The sequence below is a fragment of the Manacus candei genome, unplaced genomic scaffold, assembly GCF_025592945.1.
Source record: "Manacus candei isolate 608988 ecotype Guabito, Panama unplaced genomic scaffold, ASM2559294v1 h1tg000057l, whole genome shotgun sequence".
Lineage (NCBI taxonomy): Eukaryota > Metazoa > Chordata > Aves > Passeriformes > Pipridae > Manacus > Manacus candei.
The window spans coordinates 15,315,255-15,333,371 of NW_026138105.1; the positions used below are offsets into that span (position 1 = coordinate 15,315,255).

The following is an 18,117-nucleotide window of genomic DNA, read 5'->3' on the forward strand; positions in this document are numbered from 1 at the left end:
TGCCTCTGGTAGTGTCTTAATTTATTCAGGAAGGGAGAAGAGACAAGGTCAATGCCTACAGGTGGTCAAAGTGTTACAGCAAAGATTTCACCAATATCTCCTTTCTGATCAAACAAAATATTCCTCAGCTCTGCACTACTTGCTGCAAAACCTAGTGGTTTAAAATACCCTTCTCAAACTATAAAAGCAGTGCAAGAACATTTAGATGTTTAGTTTTCAAGTTTTCAAGAGGAAATATCTGCATTTTTCAAACATAATTTTAAACTTTGTGGGTTTTTTTATTTAAAGCTTAAAAGAAGTTAAATTAACAATACCAACTAAATGAACAAAAATTAAAGTAAATTTCTCATTTGGCTAAGGAAGGCAGGCTGACAGCTTTTCAGTTCACACACTTTCTAAAGACAGATTGTTTTGAATACATTCAAAGTTCTTCACAAATATTTTGCTGCATGTTTTCGGAATTGTCAGAGCACGAAAAGAGCCCATTATTCACAGAGCTGTGCCAGTAAGTTCCATGACTGTGAGGACTCATGTGGCCTCCAACAGCTGTATTCCATCTAATTCTCCTACTTCAGCTTTGGTTTCCTATTGGTTTGGCAACCCTGAAGGTCCAGAATATCCTGTGGATAACATTAGGCACGAGAACACAGGTAGAATTTAGTCTGCCTGAAAAACAGCCCTGAATTCATGGACACCTTCCATCTCCTGCTGGTCTTCCAGGAATGATGCCACTCTAACCCACCTCCCTCTCCTCTCTGCCCAGGACTGTGTTCCAGGGGCACAACTGGGCTCTGCAAATGGCACTGAAATCCAAACAGGTACCACAGAGGTGCCAAGGAACGAGGCAGGACTGGCACCAGGTGAAGGGAGGGAGAAGTGTGCCAAGGAAAAAGAAACCTAACAACCAACTAAATTCTCAGAAAGCAAGTGATGGGATGGGATGGGAGATGCTCTGGTGCCAACAGGACAAATGACTCAAAGGGAGGTCACATGAAGTATAAGTGTGTTGCCCAATGTTCTCTGCCATGCCCTCACAGAGGTGTCACCAGGAGGAAATTCTGCTAGTGTGTGGTCACCTCTTCCCTGGAATTCATCACAGACTGAAAGAGGAACTAAACCCAGCTCTGCAAAATGTGTGCTTTCTTAGAAACCTTCCATAATGTTGCATTTTCAAATTCAGGCTCAGCTGTGGAGCTTTCTTTTGTGTCTTACATTCAATCCCTATTATCATCATCATTTGGTCCCAAGTCCAGAGCTCCTCTGGAATAAATCTCTGACTGTTGGAACAATGAATGCCAAATCACACTCTGTCCAAGAAGCTTAAAATCTAAATGTAGGACAAGAGAGAGACAGAGACAAACAAACAAGAAATGAAAGAGGCCTATGGGACAACTGTGATAAGCAGGAGGGCCAGAACATCGTGTTCCCTGGCACTGCCAGCTCCTTCTGCAGGCATTGTGGCAGAGGAAAACTTTATTCTCCTAGTCCAAAAATAACCTATATTTTGAATGTTTTGTTATAAATCTGGTTTGATCAGACACACAATCTCTGGAATGAGAATAAACATAGGCTATCTTAACAGACAAATGGCTCATTGGATGTTTATCTTCAAGCTGTTTTTCCCAAACAGTTCTATAATCTACACACACATGTGTTTAATTGTGTGCTTTAAATGAAACGGCATTCATGCTGTGCCTTAGCCCCACCATCAAAACACACTTTGGGGATAATTGGGACATTTTTATAAAAAAACGATTTTACAGCTAGTAGTGGACATGATCTTGTAACTGTTTGTGGCTTACAAGGTGACAGGAATCAGGTCTGTGCTGCACCTATGGCCTGAGGAAGCAAAGATCTTTCTTTTATGAAAATAGGTTGAATTCAAGAAGATGACAAAGAACCACCAATGACACCATCCAAACTCATTTCTAAGATAACCCAGACCAAACTAAACTTGGTGGAAACACTACAACTAATATCAGTACAGGCAAGTCCTAATTATAGCAGAGACAGTTTTAGAAGGTAGATGTGCTGGCATATTTTATTTACATGGCAGAATTCTGAGATATTCCTATCAAGGTGCAGTTAAAGTGAAGGCTCTGCCTCTGTTTGAATCAGCCCCAGAACTCAGTGGGACTTGTTCTGTTCCCGTGCACAGCAAGGACAGACAGTGCAGTCCCAGAGGAAGAGGTGAGTTTAATCTATTCCCAGCCTTTCCCATCCAAGAGGGGAATTACAGGGAGGAAATGAGAGAAGCCTCAGCTCAGCCTGCTGGCAAGAGCATCTCAGGCTGTGTGGGGCAGGAGACGGGAAGGCAAAAAGGCCTCCTGAGGTTAAATGGCCACCAGCAAATTATTGGCCTCCCTCCAACTGGAGGAAACAGGGAGGGGTGTGATCCCAAGGGATACGAATTCCTGCTCAGAGTAGCAAAGGTTGATGCCATGTGGATGTTCCCCACTGCCCTGGGCAGGACCTGTGGGCACAACCCACAACGCCCTCGGGCACATGGGGGGATTCTTGGGGTGTCCTGTGCAGGGCCAGGAGCTGGATTGGAAGATCCTTGTGGGTCCCTTCCAGCTCAGGGTATTTTATGATTCTGTGATACCCTAGTGCAGAGAAGTGCAAAGGCATCTGAACTTTTTAAACTGAAGTCTGCAGACAGATCAAGATCTGAAAACCTCCACCTGACACTGCAGTGAGCAGGGGGCTATTTTCAAACAGGCCAGGACAGGGGTTCCCCCCCATAATGGAGCCTCTCTAGCACCACCTCCAGTAGGACAGATCCTTGTTTCATTCTTCACAGCCTGCAGCTCAGAACACTAAACCATTTTTTCTTTGGGTAGCTTGTTCAAATCACCTCTGAGCCATGGTGAATTAAAGCATTTACCATCAAACAAAAAGTCTGGTGGCTGAAATAAGCTGCCAGTTTCATCGAATCAGACTTCAATTAGGCAGACTTTAATAATCTGTGTGACTGCCTGTGCTGAGAGGTCCAGCAGCACAGCGACCCAAGAGCAGTGCTGTACCCCCAGCATTGCCCAAAGCAGGCTGGAAAAGGGACTGTCTGACCACTGCTTCCCTGGGGACCTCCAGGGAAATGAGATGTGTCTCATGAGCTTCTCAATCAGAAGAAATTGGAAGAAAAACAAATAAAACTGTTGGTGGTCTCAACTGTGTTTCTTGTGGGCAATCACCCATGTTGCAAAAGCTTTCCTTGTGATGGGCACTAATTGCTCTGCCCTGTGAGAGCTCTTGGTCAAGGAGTCAGAAGTGCAATTGCAACAAAGAGTAAAGGTCAGGATGACAAAAGCATTTAGACCTTGCCCCAAATAAGGAGACTGAACATCCACCAGAATTTAAGGGGATGTTGGTCCTTGTAGGAATCGCAACCTGGACTCCCCTGACTGACAAATTTGGGTCAAAATGTTGCTGGTTCAGGTTTTTCTACAGTGGAGTAAGAAAGGCACCTCCAAAATCAGATCAGAGCTTCTACAAGCCTCTAATTTAGGCAGGTCTTCCTCATGCTCCTGATGGGGAAGCCCTTCTTTATTGACCTAGATGGACCTTTCACTTGAATTTGAGGCTTTGAGCTTCTCTGAACTGAGCTTGCTCTTTTTCCTCCTCTGCATGGTCTGTGCAGCATGAATGAACCTCAGAGCTGTTGCCAGGCTGGGGAGGAACATCCTGAATTTTGAATTTGAGATCCTGATTTCTGAATGAGGCATTAGTGAGTTGTCACAGTTATGGGAAGGTCCCAGGCTGACCGAGGTACACACCCTCTCTGCTCTGAAATTTATGGAGAAGTATCGAAAGCAAAGTGAAAAAGCAGTTCTGAAACTGCCCAATTTGAAAGAAATGAGCTGAAACAGGCAGGCAGCGATTCTCAGGCACAAATGTTAGTTCTCTAATCAGAAAGCAGGTCACTGAGTGCTTCCCACGAACAATGTATTTGTGGTTATGAAAACCTTAAGGCTCAGTTTCCAGTACAAATTGAGTATTTTCATTGCTAGTAAGTTCAGTAAAATCGTGTCTTTTTCAGTGAAAAATACATTTTTAATTGCATTTTTGATCTTATTTTCATTAATTAACATAAAGTTTTGTTTACTGAATTGAGTTTGTTTTTTTTTAAAATTTGTAGAAAATAATTTACACCCTGAGGCCCACATGTAGCTAAGAACAGATCCCAGATACTCCTCTCACTACAGAGATACTCTCAAAACCTTAATTTTAAGGACTTCCTAGTAATCAGAATCTTGATCTTGAGGGTTCATGGGGAGCTGGCAGAAGGTTCTTATGACAGACATTGTGAAATGGTGCATACCTGGTGGCAAGGCAGTGGTATTTGGTGTGAGAAGGATCAGCCTTTCCAGTCAGTCATCGCTGCAGCTTTTCCCATCACAGGCATAATCCAAAGTTTTGTTCTTCTGTGTGCTTCCTGCAGGAATCTTGTAAGGGGCAAATCGTCAGGGTTGCAAATTCCCAAGTGGTCTGTGTCACACAGAATGGCAGAGGACATACCAAAGTGGCTACAAAGAAACAGGAAACAGAATGAAAAATATGAACAGTCAGATTAGACATGACAAAACTGGTAATATGGAATTTTTACTGAAATCAATTTAATATTTCTAAGAAGGTATATAATTTTGGTGGGAATTATTTTCTTACATGATATTTCAACACTCAGAAAGGTCAAATGTTTAAAAAGTCACCATTTCAAAACAAATGGTGGTGTTACAGTGGAAAATGTTGACACTTTTTCACTTGAACATCACTGATTCTTGGGGAATATTTCATTCTACATCAGCTTTTGAAGGTGTATCCAACTCTACATGTTGCTCTCAAAAGGAGAATAGAAGGGGAAGGGGGACATTCTTAGCAAAACAAATGGGGTTTAGGGTACCAGGAGAAAATTGATGCTGAGTAGGAAGGTGAGTTTGTGCAGTAATGATCTGATCTGAAATGCAGTGTCCAACCCCATCTCCTTAACTTGAGCTTGGAGTGAGTGTCAGATCCCAATGTAAACCTTCCCAGCTGTGTTATTCTATTAACTGCAAGGAAAAGGGATTAGCATGTGTACTTGTCACATCTTTAGACCTGCTGCACACTGAAGGGAACGTTCAGGCAAACAGCATCCTCTCCCTCTGCCAGGACAAGCAGGGCATGGGGGTGGTGTCCTGTGGAAAGAAAAGAAAGCCAGAGCATGTAAAACAAAGTATGTCCCCTGTGCAAAAATAAATCTTGGAAGTCGATTTCCAAAGGGTATACCTTAAACAGGGGGAGAGAGAGGGAGAGAGAAAACATTTGAGAGGAAAGTTCCCCTCCCTGCCAAGCAGCAGATGGAGGCCCTGCCCACGGAACGAGCTGCAGAGACAGATCTGACAGGGACCTCTGCCAAGAGAAGGGGGTCCCACTCCCCGTGCTGGGAAAAGCTCAGTGGACGAGAACATAATGCCCTGAGTAAAACTCCTGCTCCAGAGGAGGGGGATGGAGTGTGGCACAACCCCCTTTGTCACAGCAGTGTGGCCCCAAACCCCAACCAGTGCTCGTTTTGGAAGGATGAGACAATTTGGGCTTCACTCCTTCCTTTCACACAGATTCTGTTTCCCCCTCACTGTAAGTTTATAGAGCACATGTGCACACACACAGACATGCCTAATGGCAACAATAATCTGGTTTGCCTCTCCCTTCCCCTGCATTTCATTTCCACAAGGTCTTTGCTGTGACTGGGACAAGATGAAGTGCTGGATGCTGACACTGATAGAGAATCCATTTGGGGATAGAGGGTTTAATGAAGCTAGGCACCAAAAATCTCTTTCTCAAATGTTTCAGTTAACTTGGCACTAAATTATTCATAGAAGAAGAAACTGAGGGCTTTCTACTCCTGTTTCCTAGATGTCTCTGATTCCTTTGTAAAAGTCCATAGGAATGTATGCACTTACTTTGGGAAAGAAAAAAATAAATTCAGCGTCTCCAGGACAAACCAGTCAGTTCAGCAATGAGAAAAGAGACAATTAACTGTATTGCTATCACAGAGAGCCAGAGGAGTGGGACAGGATGGCCTGGGCACAGTGTGTTCAGGAAATAGGCTCTTCCAAGGAGGCCCAGCAGGTACACCCTGGTGTTCCCAGCACTGGAATGACAGTCATTATATTACTGTTATGACCAAGGCTTGAGCATCTGATGTCAACAGAGTAGACAATTAATACAAAATATTAACCACAACTAAAGCCCAGTTTCACTTTTGGATTGTTTTCCCTCCTCAGAGTGTAAGAACATCAACAAATTAGATTGAATCCAGCAGTGGACTATCAAGAGAGCAAAACACATAAGAAAAGATAAGGGAGGTGAATTTGTTCAGCCTGAAGAAGAGAAAGATTAAAGAAGGGAATCTAACTGGTGCCTTCTACTCCTGATAGATAGCTACACAGAGGATCGAGTCCAACTTCTCTCAGATACACACAGTGAAAAGATGAAAGGCAACACACAATTTGCAACAAGACAAATCCTTACTTCATTAAAAAATAAATGGAAAGGAGGACAGTTAAGTTCTGGCACAGGTTGCACAAAAAGATGGTAAAACACCTAACCTTGCAGATTTTTAAAAGTTGACAGAACATGGCCCTGAGAAACCTTCTCTCCCTTTGAAGCAGCCCCTCTTTTAAGCAGGGGCCAGATGAGCTACAAATGCCAGGTTCAATCTGAACTAGTCCATGACTCAGAGAGGACCAATTATATTTTTTGCATTGATATAGACAATCACTCTCTGAAATCCCCATCTCCTCCCTCAACCCCAATGTCATCCTCTGAATGAAAACTTTTTCTTTCACTCCTACAAACCAGGAGAGGAAAAAAGTATTGTTGAAAACAGAGTTCTTTCATGGCAGGGATTTTGATTTCCTGTGAGCATCATCATCTATGACAGGCCATGGCTCTTGCATTGGAAAGAGGCAGAGATGTGCCAGGAGCTGCACAGACACGTGGCATCATCAGTGGATGATGGGCACCACTCCTGCACTGACCCACTGGCACCTCAGAAAGTGAGGAAACCTCACTCCCTTCCTTTCTGCCACAAAGCCAGGGCATGGATGTGCTCTGGGGACAAAGAGCAGCTTTGCCAGCTTAGCTCTCACATCTCCAGAAAACAGGGCAACAATATTGCCAAGGAATTCCCCTGACACACAAAGTGTCTTTTCCTGGCAGAGCCACAGTGGGGGGAGTCTGGAGAGAGCACAGCCAAGGGTGACACAACTGTCCTGCAGTGACAACCAGTGCTGTCAACAAATTCACCAGGTTGGGAAGGACCTCAAACTGCAAATCAGCCACTGGCTGCAGTGGAGCTGAGCTTTTACACTGAGTTTCTAAGAGCAATATATCCTTTGAGTAGCTAAGTGGTAGCAGTATTTATATACATCTTGTTTGCACCTGATCTTCCCTAATGTCATGCATTACCTACCAGCCTTTGGGGTACCTCTAAACTCAGTGTAGGCACTGTTCTGTCTCCATCCTCCCTGCAGTCAGTGCTGTTACACAGCTGAGATGAATGGTAAAGAAAAACAAATTGTGCCAGTATTAAATAATTTCAAATTTGTCTGGCTGGCTTATGTGGATGTTGGTGTGAATGAGCAAGTCATGAGCTGCTCCTCACCAAACAAAAATAAGGTTCATTCAGCATCAGTCTGAGCTCTGAACCATGGTACATCACCATCCAGAAGCAAGCCAATTGGTATCACTTTGCTTATTCCTCCTTCATACTAATAAAGTCCATCTACACAAACACAAAGTCCTCAGAGAAGTTTCTAAAAGGGAAAAAAAAATCAAGCTAAATCAACTCTCAAATTCCCATGTAAACTGAATTTAAGAGTGGAAAATTTTTTTACCTATTCTTTGGGTGGTACAAAAATCTAAAATTCCTATAGCCCTGCTTCCCTGGGCCAAGTCAAACAAGGATATTGTCCTTTTAATGTCTTAAAGGCTCTGTTTTCTTGTAATGCCAAATGCAATATTTTTTTGAAAACACTACACCAGAAGTTTCCCAGCTGAGAAAACAGGCTGGTGAAAAATGGCTTCAGCAAACGAAATAAACCATGCAAAAGCTGTTCAGGGTGTGTGTATGAAATGAACATCTGGATTTGGCTTGTTAAACTGCCTCGTTTTTGTACCTCTCCTCCCCACTTTTCTTTTTCTCACAGCTGTTCGAAGAAGTCCTAAGGGCAAAGAGACAGGTCAAGGGACTGGGTTACACCTTTTTTTCTTTTTCTTTTTTTTCCAAACCTCTTTGCACCTACGCAAGGAATCCAGGCCACATGTGTGTTTAATAAGTAGGCACAAACACAAGAGAGAAAAAAAAATATCTCCATTCCTGTTGGTTCTTAGGAGAGACACTGAAGGAAAAATAAACTCCGGATTTCAAATTTTCTCTCTCAAAAAAAGAAACCTTATGGTTCCAATAAAATATTTCTTTAAAAACCCAATGCATTATTATTTTTTAAAAAAATCAGGGGTTTTGCAGAGTATATCTTTTTCTCTGTTCCTTTAGAGAGGAATAACAAAGGGTTAATCCCTTACCTGCTGGAGCAAGAGGAAATTATGAAATGCCAGTGGCCTGGGTTCACTGAACTGAGTCTTCCTATAGCACAAAATAGATACACACATTTACATTGAATGGGTTCTTCATTTCAGGCTGCAACTTCCTCAGCTTGAGCAGTCCAGAAATGAAACAGAGAACAAAAGGAACTGAGAAATTATCTGGAGATGATATTTTCTGAGAAGCAGAAGATTCAGCTTTTCCTGCTGACAGGATGTCCCTGGCACAGCCACAGTGATGGCCAAGAGCATCTTCCAGCTGGGCCAGGGCTGCAGGAGCTCCCTCACCCGGCTCTCACACCAGGTCTAAGGGCTCAGTTAGGTCTGCCCCCAGTCCTGGGTCAAATGTCTGCACTCCACCTTCCAGCCATCAACCAGGGCTGCCAAGATACCTCCAGTGCACTGACAATTAACTGTTTGTAAACACACCATTCCCTCTGAAACAGCCCCAGGGCACCTCAAGGAGGCAGCCAGGGAGGGTGGGACCTGAGCAGGCATTGACAGTGACTGTGAGCAAACCCACCCTCTGGATTTAAAGCTCTATTTTCTGCCCAACTATTAACAATTTCTGTGCTCCCTGTGCACATCCACACTTGATGCATAGATTTCAGCTCAGACAGAAGTATTGCACTTGTGGGTAGAGCTACACAAATGCCCACCTGCTGCTGACTAGAGGTTTGGCACACACAGCTGGAAGAGTTTGTGACCCTTGTAGCAAACCTGAACCGTGACTATTTACTTCACTTCCCTTTACTGTTGCTCCTCTGAGTTCTCCTTGGGGTTGGTCACAATACTGCAGTCCAGTAAGTACAAAAATAAATCCCCAGATCCTTGGGTTTATTTGAGGAATCTTACTTTGGATAGAAAATTGATGTTGAAAATTAAATACCTGAGCAAAAGCCCTTTGCGAAACACAAGTGCTGGTGCCAGGAAAGAAACAGTCTTGCTTAACATCAGTGCCATAACTCGGACAAGGCAGGGATATTTTCTGCAAAAAGCCTTTGCACAGGAGCCTCCATGGAAAAGCCAGTGCTTGGCAATAGGGGCTGCATGTACAGAGCAGACTGAACACCCAGTGACAGTGCTGAGCCTTGGGAAGTCCTGCCAGAGAGGAGAAGGCAGTGCTGTTTGCTGGTGTAATGACCAATGACCCTGGATTTGAGGAACATAAATATTACCAAAGGAAAAAAAAAGTGAACAACAAACAAATGGTACATAGAAAAAAATCTCACTGCAATCCCAGCACTGTCAGTCCCAGGTCTGCATGGGATCCATGACAAGAAGACAAATCTAAATCTGAACTAGAACCCTGCCTAGAACTTCTTACAAGGGTATACAGTGACAGGACAAGGGGAATGGCTCAAACTGACAGAGGGCAGGTTTAGGTGAGATATTAGGAAGACATTCTCTGCTGTGAGGGTGGGCAGGCCCTGGCACAGGTTGCCCAGAGAAGCTGTGGCTGCCCCTGGATCCCTAGAAGTGTTCAAGGCCAGGTTGGACGGGGTTTGGAGCATCCTTGGCTAGTGGAAGGTGTCCCTGCCCATCAGGGGTGGGATGAGATGGTTTCTAAGGTCTCTTCCAACCCAAACCATTCTGAGATTCCATGATGATTCCATAATTCTTGCATTAAGCTGGTCCAACGACCATTTTAAGGCACAATGTCTGGTCAGCAAGGAACTCATTTGCCCATGTTTTCCAAGCTTGTAACTGCTTCCATAGGACTCAAAGACAGAATTACCTCAAAGTCCAGCTAAAGGTAAAGCAAATTCCTCTTCTCTTCTACCTTTTTTTTTTTTTTAAATAAAAGACCACGAGAAGAGCATGGCAGTGAATATTATTTATGGAGCACCTAATAAAAATGCTATGGGGAAATAATTACTGGAAACATCTGACTGTGTGACTGTAAATGCCTGGGCCCCAGTGTCCTGATTTAATGGACCACTGCACTGGTCTGTTCTGCCTTGTGCTACTGAGTGCAACCCCCTGCCCTCCCATTAACCCCCTTGCATCGCTGCTGGATCAGGAATGGATTCTGCAAGGTCTGTGGCAACTTTCCAGAGAGGGATAATGTGGGCAGGGGTGACTCTGTGTTCTCAGGGAGCCCTGGAGCCAGCCCTGGGAGAGAAAAAGGACTTCTTAAAGGAATCAGAGTGAAAACCTGAAGTTTTTGTGGTTCTGGGACTGAATAATGTTTCATAATCCGGACACCAGGTTCTTCAGGTATTTCTGACAGACACTGGTTAGATGTGAACTCTTCCCTCTTTTTCTTTCTACCCATTTATCACTCATAAGCCACTAAGCTGTTTTTTTATTTTTGGCTGGTTTTTCTTTAATATCCCTTTAGGACATCCTGATCCCAGCAGTACAAACCCAGGCAGGCTCCTGCACAAAGGGCATTTCCCACTGAGCACCACTCACATCCCCTCCACCCCACCCCCTAGTCACAGATAGATGCAAAAATGTTAAAATTCACAAAACACCTTGTAAGTGATATGAAAAAGACAAGGATTTGAAGTTCCTGCTTTCATTTGCAAAAACAGTCCTGAAGAAAGACCGGAGGGCTATCATTTAGCTGGTGCTGCTGACTTGCTAAATGAAGAGGAGAAAGTAAAAGGCAGCTCACTGCCACACTGACAGCAAGAACAAAATCACATCCACTCCTTCTGAACCCAGCAGTTAGCACTTTTTTCTTTCCTTTTTTTTTTTTTCATTGCTGGTTTTAATGTAATATTTAAGTTGGAGCTAAAACAGACCATGGAACATTAAATCACTACCAAATGCAAATTTACCTATATATCTGAACTCCATTTTCTCCTACATTTACAAAGCAAAGTTCTACCATTTGAACTGCAAGCTCCTACTGCATTTAATGGGAGGCAGCAAACTCCAGACATTACTTGGAATATACATGCACTTATCTTGTTGTTACAGGTCTCCCTCACAGAACTAAAAGGGAGCTTTAGTAGCAGACAGTATCTCTCCGGGGTCATACCCAATGAATAGTGGTTTTTGAAAGGATTATTTCAAAGGAACTCTGAAAAAGAATCTAATGACTTGCAAGCTACAGGATTGCAGCATGGGAGGAAGCAGATAATGGAATATGACAGCAATGCATTTTTCATAAACCCAGTGATTTCTATCATAACGAGAAGCCCATCTCTAATTCGGAGAACCCCCCAGAAGGAGACCTGTGCTGTTCAGAGAGTGCACTGGAGTACGAAATGAAACAATCAGGATGATGTTACTGATGAGTCCCACAGCTCTGCCTCCCCTTCTGTCTCACAGGGCAGGCACGATGAGGAGGAGCTGTTACAATCCCCCTCTGCCTCGGCATCGCTGCCCAGGGAAGCTCCTGGTGCACGTCAGAGCCCTCGGGAGGGATGCAGAGCCCTGCAGGAGGGATGCAGAGCCCTGCAGGAGGGATGCAGAGCCCTGCAGAAGGGATGCAGAGCCCTCAGGAGGGATACAGAGCCCTGCAGGAGAGATACAGAGCCGGGCAGAAGGGATGCAGAGCCCTGCAGAAGAGCTGCTCATTATCTGCCCAAAGTTAAGGCCTGCATCTGCTCTCAATTAGCAGGCAATTAGGGGAGTTGAAAACAAACCTGTTTACATTGGCTATGAAGTCTAAAATAATTTGTGAGATGTCAGGACAGGATATTAAGATGTTAATGATCTTGTTTCTGTACTTCCCTGCACGCAGGGTAGTGTGGCATCTTCCCTTCACAGCCCCTACACGGTGACAGATTGATTGACCTCTGGGAGGGCATAAAACCCCCAGAGTCTGCTTTGGATGGGAGAAGTTGTGTCTTACAAATAGTGTTAATGGGAAACCTGAGGATGAGGGCATCTTTACAAAAAAAAAGGGTGGTTGTTCATTTTTAGTTGTGAAATAATGTCATGTCATGGATGACAGTGTTCAGGGGTTTCAACCACAATTCCCACAGTGAAGGCCCAGGTTGTAACCTCCTGTGAACGTCAGGAACAGTGACTGAACAAACCCAAAAAAGCCTGTTTGCACCCCTTCACTGAACTCACTCTGGTGGAACAGTTCTGACCCAGCTCTCCCTCCACAAAAGCCCACCCAGGCAGGTGCCTGTGGCACAGGGAGGCTGTTTGTGCCCCTGAGCATCCTGCACGAGACATGGAAGGGCAACTGTGACCCCTGAACTTCAAATTAACATACGGGATAGAATCCTGCTTAGTTCTGTTGCTGCCCTACAAAGATCCATTTAAACCATTAACTCTTTGAGAAGAAAATTCTCATTCAGCAGCATCACCAGGGTAAGCTTGCTTAAGGTTCAGCTTCTTGCCTTTGCTGGGTCATTTCTGACCAGGCCCATGAAAAAGGCTTCACACAAACATACCTCCTCCTTGAACAGACAATGAAAAGCAGCATTAGGATTCTTTGTCTCTGAAATCAGAGAACTCGTCTCCATCAACACAATCCAGCAGAACAGTGGAATTGATGAGGAAACTGCAGAAACACCTGCCTGGGAAGTGTATTTTGTACCTCATTAAATATAATCAGCACATTCCCACTGGCTGCCCACATCAATTCTGTCAGAGTTGCAGTGGGGATTATTGCCATACTGACCTTCCATGACACAGTCATCACATCTTATCTTTGACCCTCAGAACTAACCAAAAAAGTAATTCTAGTAAACACTCCGAGTTGACAAAATTCCATTTTTACCATTCCAACTAATCAACCCTGTTACTGTAGTTATTTATGTCGTGCAAACAGAGGCCTGAACTCACCCTGCCCTCAACAATTCAAAAAGCCACAGAACAAAAAGTGCACCACAGGTGCCACTGTGCCCTCTTGTGTTCTCCTTTGGGCCATCTCCTCTCTTGTCCTTTTGGTTTTTCCACCACAAGCTACGGATCCAGCTCTAATAAGAGCCAGGTGCTCAAGGCCCCAGGCTACAAAACAGCTTTAATTACAATATTAATAGCATTCTGCTAAATCAGAAAAAAAAAAAAAAAAAACCAACAAATAGGTCAGTATTTGTGGTTATATTTTTCAATGTCCCGGTGTTTGTTTTCTTTCCAATTTTATGTTTCTTACTGACATTTATAATGCCTAAGAGACATTCCAGAGGCTGAAATACAGGCGATCTGATCTTTGCATGATACTCCAAACTTTCCACAAAAAGAAACAGCAGGAGGAGATCAGATCTACATTTTACCAGCCCCAGAGGTACACCCTTGAGTCTTGACCTCCTTTGATGAAAAGCAGAAGAGCTCAGTATTATTAGTATTTATTGTTATTATCTTAATTGCTACTATTATTAAGCAGCCCATGAAATATATTAATATAAATAACACAAACACAGACATTTGAAACACGAATTCAAGCACAAAGGAAAGACACCTCCTATTTACCAAATATTAAACCAAATTCATTTAATACTTTCCATTAATAACTCTTGCAGATGCACACTGCATGAGTCAGTCAACAGTAAAGGTTAGGGTGAATGTGTACAGCATGGGAATGCCAGCTGGGCTCCTTGGATACTTATTATTGTAAAGATTAAAAAGGGGGGGCTGTGTTAAAAGAAAAACATGAAACTAATGGAGTTTCTGCCATTAACATTCAGATCAAGCCAATTCAGTTCAGAAGTCAAAAAAATCCAGTTTTTGCTGGTCCTTTGCTGGTGGAAGGAGCCTTGCCTGCAGTGGGGGGGGGAGCCACAGGGGGACAGTTCTGTTCCACAGCACCAAGGACTGCAAACACACTGGAGTTCTCCATGTGCTGGGAACAAAACTCCTCCCTCCCTTTCACAGAAGTAGAACCATGGCCATGGGCATCACAGCTCTCCTGTGCCAGGGGGTGCCAGGCAGGGATCCCCACTCCATGGCACCTTCACCCCACAAACAAACCAGCACCTCAACACCCACTGGCCAAGTCACTTCCCTTCTGCTGCTGCCTCCCCTCCCACCAACATAAAACCTGGGCATGCCCCAAGCTCAGTCTGAGCAGTCTGGTCCAGTGAGGCAGGACTGGATGATCTTTAGGGTCCCTTCCAACCCAAACCTTCCCATTGTTCTGTGATTCAGCTGTAGACGCTTGATGCAATGAGCTCAACACTTTCACTCCCAGCTCTCTGGACTCCTCACTACTGAGAGTAGTAAAACATGTTTTTGTCAGTAAAGCCCAGTGCTGTGAGTCAGAGCCTGACACACACAGGGCAGTTACCGTGTGTACAGTAACACGGGGCCATATTTAGAGTTTCTAACCATAACCACACTTGCAAAAACTGCATTAGATCAGCAGCCAGTTTCCCGGACTCCCACTCCTTGTTTCTGACTTCAGGAATTCAGATTATTTGTCTTGTACCAAATAAAGTTGCTTAGGAGATAAAACAGTAAGAAGGAAAAACAGAGGGGCCTAACAATTAGCTTTAATCTGCTCTGGCTTGAACAGATAATGCTTAGAGCGGAAAACAGCAGATAGTAAGGACAAAAAAAATAGCAGCAAATTGAAACCTAACGTGAAAATAAACCTTTTTCCTTGATTTTTATTTTTAAACTTTGAATGTTATCCTTAGCAGCACATGAGTAATTTGCAGAAGTGTTGGCCAATCTTCATTAACGACATTTGTCCTCGCTAAGGCTGCCTGTAAATATCAGCATAGGCAAAACAAGAAGACTCACAGAGGAAGGTGTTTGAGTTCTGGCTACTGCTGCTTTCTGCAGTCACACATCAGGAGGGAACATTGCAGCTGGCTTAGTTCAAGGGGTTTTTTCCATGAAGAGCAGGTTTGTTGCAGTGTAAAGGCTCTCTCACTTTGTTTCTCCTCTTTTTTTTTTTTTAAATAACTTCAGGTGTTGCTGGTAGGATGAAGAAAGTCAAGAGACTCACACAATCACACAGGATGTTTTGGGATTGGAGGGGATCAGGAGCTCATGCTTTCATTGCAAGAGAGAGTGTTTAACAGTGAGAGCAGAGGAGATCAAAGATACCTGTCCTGGGAAAAGAAAGGCAGATAAACATCAGGAGTTAGAGAAGGTGACAAGTGCTGGGAGAGGGATCCGGGACAGATCAGATAACTCTGACCTGGGTCCCAAAACATCTCCTGCCTGCAAGGAAAGGGAGCCTATACAGGTGTATTTATTATTTTGTCTACACTTGTTTCCTACCCGTGCCATTTCAGAGAGAATCATTTCAGTCCCATAGGCAACACCTGCACACAGCTGCTCCCAGGGGATTGCAGGGATAACACCTGCAGGGCTGGGAGTCCAAGGAAAAACATGGACTTCGAGTCCCAAAGGTCACAGCCCAGCCTGTGGGTTCAGCTGCACCACAGAGCTTTGCTGCCTTGAGGGCACACCAGGCACTGGGGACAAAGTGTCCCAGCAGATGAGGCCTGGCACAGGGGCCAGGGGAAGTCCAGTGTCTGGGAGCTGCCCTGGAGAGCGGGAACTGAAGCCTCTGCAGTGCCCACTCCCTCATCCCTGGTCGTGGACAGATGGCACAGTGCTGGCACAGCCCAGCCAGAGCAGAACTGGGGGACTGCTCACAGCAGAAACTAATTCAGTCCACTCTGAAGGCAAAATGGGGTTGGAAAATTGCTCAGCATATTCTTTGCTTTATTTTTTAGTCATTCTTTTGATGAATGTGCACAGTTCCAGTGATGATGGAGTTTTGTTTGTTTTTTCATTTTTTTTTTTGCTTCATTTTAATAGCAATAATCACAGAATGGTTTGTGTTGGAAGGGACCTCAAAGACCATCTAGTTCCAAGGCCTTGCCATGGCCAGAGATGCCATCCTGCAGATCAGGTTGCTCAGGGCTCCATCCAGCCTGGCCTTGGACACTTCCAGGTATGGGGCAGCCACAGCTTCTCTGGGCAACCTGTGCCAGGGCCTCCACAGGGAAGAATTTCCTCCCAACATCTACTCTAAATCTCTCCTTTTTAGTTTAAACCATTGAAAACAAAGAACAGCAGTAAAAAACGATCATAAAAGGGAATGGGTTTTTGCTCTGTTTGGCTCAGTTTAAGTGTGGGGCTCTGGAGAACCCTCTTCCATCCATAGCACTAATAGAGGTACTGACCTGGCTCTTCTTGCTCCAGTTTCAGGGCAGGGAAGCAGTTGTGTCCAGCTATCCAGGATCCAGCTGAGACTGAAACAAGAAACCAGAACTGTGACAATTCACACACTTAGCAATGTTGCTTTTTACAGCAGACCCCTTTAGGTTGGATCCCTCTCTTTTCTACCCTCTTCTCCTCCACAGAAAGCCCAGAGCTGCTCTGGGTTGCCCATCAGCTCTCTGGAGGCTGCAGCTCCAGGAGAGGGGGCTGGCTGGCTCTGCTCTCACTGTTTATTTTCTGGGAAGTCAGGCTTGGTCAAGTGGAATGAAACTTGTGTTCATTTTAAGAAAGTTTATATTTGACTCTGGTAGGGCTGGGGAGGAGGTAAATGATAGGAAGAGGAGGGAAGGGCCAGAGATCTTATGGGGCTGCCCCCACAACACCACAAGCAGCCCCATGACTAAGGCAGCAAGAAGATGAAGCAAAGCACCAAAATCAAACATGACTATTGTTTTTTCTTTCTTCAAAGTTGAGAGATGACTCTAAAGCTAAATTCAGCTCTTACTCCACCACTGACCTTGTAGCCCATGCAAAAATGTAAACTAAATCCCCAACTTTCAAAAATCATCTTCTAAACTATGGAAAAACAGTTCCTAACTTTGCAGCACAACTCGACTCATTCTGCAGCAACAGTCTCCATTTGCTCCCCACACCTTGGGGATCTCAGAATGTCATCTGCCAATGCTGCCTGCAAGGGAAAGGAAGGGAAGGCTTTTTTTCATGCAGTTTTTGGAGCCATTTTGCTGGGACAAGGCACAGAAGTGGAAGTGAAGAGAAAAGCTGAACCACTCTGGACTTTCACACCAGCTTTGCACAGTTACTTGAATCACTTCTAAACCTCTTAGGCTGTACCTGCAAGCAGGATAACAGAAACAGCTGATGTAAATCCATGGCTTTGCATCTTTTGGGGCATCATTCCCTCCCCAGGAACTGTCAGGAGGGAGTGTAAGCAATCCTGCCTTGGCTGCTCACAGAGGAAGCAGTAAATGGAGATGCCCTGTGCAGACTCTGTGTTCCCCATGTGGTGTAACCAAAACCAGTTCCTGCAATTCTGTGCAATAATATAGAAAGTTTGCTGGTTACTGCTCCCATCCGTCTCCTGTGGGTATGGACTCCTGGCCTCTGAGGAAACCAAGAATGCCATCCTTCCAGATTTATAATCACAGGCATTTATAAAGTACAGTGTTGTTGTTAGGTGCCTTGAAGCAAAAGGGGAAAATAAATAAATAAACTATGTGGGTGTTGCCACTGGAAAAAATAAAAGAAAAATCTGATCTCAATCAACCAACCACATTTACTGCTCTGCATCCATGGCCAAGCATAAACCACCCCAGTCAGCCCTTCACTCCTTCCAATGCTTCTCAGGAACATCCATCTTCTTCCACACGACGTCCCTGATGTCAAAAGCCAGACACAAATTAATTCTGGGAATCCCACCAT

General features: G+C 44.4%; 1 long non-coding RNA gene across 1 annotated transcript in view; it reads right to left on the reverse strand.

Annotated features, from left to right (window-relative positions):
* Window positions 1–18,117, reverse strand: part of LOC127477977 (uncharacterized) — a 67,766-nt gene that overhangs the window by 18,147 nt on the left and 31,502 nt on the right. The window contains exons 9-11 of the long non-coding RNA XR_007907080.1: window positions 16,641–16,709; window positions 5,078–5,174; window positions 4,322–4,526 (exon numbers count right to left, since the gene is read on the reverse strand). This is a non-coding gene — a long non-coding RNA (uncharacterized LOC127477977). The remainder of the gene's footprint in view (window positions 1–4,321; window positions 4,527–5,077; window positions 5,175–16,640; window positions 16,710–18,117) is intronic.